Source organism: Triticum aestivum, chromosome 5D, assembly GCF_018294505.1.
Source record: "Triticum aestivum cultivar Chinese Spring chromosome 5D, IWGSC CS RefSeq v2.1, whole genome shotgun sequence".
Taxonomy (NCBI): domain Eukaryota; kingdom Viridiplantae; phylum Streptophyta; class Magnoliopsida; order Poales; family Poaceae; genus Triticum; species Triticum aestivum.
The window spans coordinates 381,159,193-381,161,701 of NC_057808.1; the positions used below are offsets into that span (position 1 = coordinate 381,159,193).

Genomic DNA, 2,509 nt, shown 5'->3' on the forward strand with positions numbered 1-2,509 from the left:
TTCGTAGTTGCCAAACTTTATCGTACCAACAGACCTGCCAGCAAGTTTTAAACTTTCTGCATTGCTGTACTCTGCTTCTCACGTCCCGACATGCAAAAAGAAGGTCTCTAACTTTTAAACATTACTAGGGCAGTTTTAAAAAATATTACAAGTCTAGATCCTTGCCAAGTTGGAATGTTCCCAACTAAATTAATTCCTGACAGCCTTAGAAAAACACTCTGTAAAAACTTATTTCGACTCTGCTTTACAGACTTATAATTTGCGCAATATCTCTTGGGCAAATTATAAGTCTGTAGAAACTTATTTCGATCATGGCGATTGCTGCAGTTCGCTCTCAGAGGCATTGCGCTGAAGACCACTATTAGAGTAGTGTAGTCTAGTGGTTGATAAGAGTGACATTACTACCAAGATATCACTTTGCTCACTTCCTCAGCAAATCGGTCTGGCAAACTTTGAATTTCGCTGGAAGTTTCCCAGTGTTGCAAGCTAGCCCCAAAACCTCATAAAGCAGAATCATCCTAGATTGGTCGATTTCATCTCATATCTGTTGTGAAAATTCAAATCATATAGTGAATTAGGACGTTTCTTGTTCCATCTATCAGTCATTTTGATAGCCAGACTTTCGGCATACATACCAGAGACAGAGACTGCTGTAGCTTTGTCCCCATCCACTGCCCTGCGTAATGTAGCGCGACGATCCCGCTGGATGCCCTTAAAAATAAAGTTGTCACATGATTTATTTTCAGTATGCCCACTGATTTTGAAAGTGATGAAGATGGTTCTATCGGGCGTGTGCTCGTACCTGCTGCAGACCCAAGGGCCAGTGGTGAGCTTTGGGAACCAATCATGCCACCTTTGGTCTTCGGCGTCCAACCATCAAAGTATTCAGCTCCAGCAGGCCACCAAAATCCATCTCGACGACATACTGTATTTTTCCTCGTCAAGCGAGGCGATCAAATCATGAAGCTTCTTAACGCTACACCTGGAGCTGATCGCAGGCGCTTTTCCATTGTGCTGGTTCTGATCTTCTTCATCTGACTCTGACTCCGCAACGGCACCTCCAGCAGGGAAACCAATCCCCTCTTCTTCTTCTGCTGATTCCAAGGATGTATCGTCGATCTGTCGGCGTGCGCTCGGGCCCGAAGCGGGGATCCTGTACCCATCCATCCTGCGTCCAAACATGCCAGCAAAAAAGAGTCATGTATCAGAAGAACATTCACCATTACAGATTCTGTAGTGCCTTTTTACACAGCTCGTTGTGCGGTGCAGTGGACAAAAAAACAATCTAGGTATCAAGTTTATTTTTTCTATAAGGCCATGCGCGAGTACAAGTTTAGAGAGTATCGATGGATACGTAACGAACTTGCAAATCAACTAGTGAGATTAAGAAAGCGAATGCAAACATGATCCAGTTAGGAAATAGAACGGGGCACTGCGCGCCACTGCAAACTCTTGTCAATTCACATGTTAAATCGTGCATACTTGTACGAGATGATGTGTTACATTTGTCATACCTTTAGATCTGCTGTGTGCCGCCGCCCTATGAACAAACGAAGTTCGTCGATCTTCAGCTGCTATCTGGGATTTGGCAGAACAACAAATGCCCAGCCCTCGTATCCAAAGGAGTGGCCGCGCTTATCTTCAAGCTACCCCGTGAATGCGAGCATGGGCCGTCCTCCTCCATCATCTTGACAACGTACAAGGGAAAGCAGACAAAGAAAGCCCAGGAAACCTCTGACCGCGGGATTCCATCAGTCACGAGATACGTTTTTTTTGTCGGTGTGGGGGAGCATTTGACTTTTCCCCAGTAGAAACCTTGTTTTTCTGCCGACCCTGCTCCTTGGTTATTGTCACGGGTCCCGTCCGGTCATGGTTGGGTCAACTTCTTGAACGGGCCTCCTGGACCAGAGAAAACCCCACGCCGCCTGCGTTTGTCTTGTTATTATGTTCGTCCTTTGCTGATCGGGCCACACCGTGATGCCGTGTGTATTCATGCCCATGCCATAGCCATTTTACAGCAACTCTGCGCCCTGCTACCCGGATCCTAATAGCATCTACAGCCGACACTAACCGTACACTTCTCAAATTATGTTGTCGACATCCGTGTATCTCATATCCGGTTCTCATATCCATACTAGCATGCAACATAAATAAAAAACGTAGATCATCACACAAACATAGAATTGGACAAGGAATGCACATTCCGATCATCAAATTATCACCGACGGATGTCCAAACGAACCGCCACATTTCACATAAGTGACATAAACAACGGACAAATTTAAACTAGATTACTAAAAACTTTAAATTGAAGGAGACGGCGGAGATTCACCACTTCCTCATCGGCCCATTACCCTTCCTGTCACCGGCGAAGCTGTAGGCGTCGGCGGCTGGTGGCGGATCGTCCGAGTCGTTCGACGAGGAGCCGTGGTCGTCCTCGTCGTCGGATGTGTCAGAGAGGATGACGAGCCCTATTAGCCGTCGGACCTCCCTGTCATGCTGTCGCTTG

The 2,509-nt window shown here is 46.4% G+C and overlaps 1 long non-coding RNA gene across 1 annotated transcript; it reads right to left on the reverse strand.

The window, feature by feature from the left end:
* Nucleotides 1-54: 54 nt before the first annotated feature.
* Nucleotides 55-1,646, reverse strand: LOC123125016 (uncharacterized). The gene is made up of 4 exons (XR_006461262.1): nucleotides 1,515-1,646; nucleotides 803-1,168; nucleotides 636-711; nucleotides 55-544 (listed from the first exon to the last, which is right to left on the reverse strand). It is a non-coding gene; the product is annotated as an uncharacterized lncRNA (long non-coding RNA).
* Between the last annotated feature and the right edge of the window lie 863 nt (nucleotides 1,647-2,509).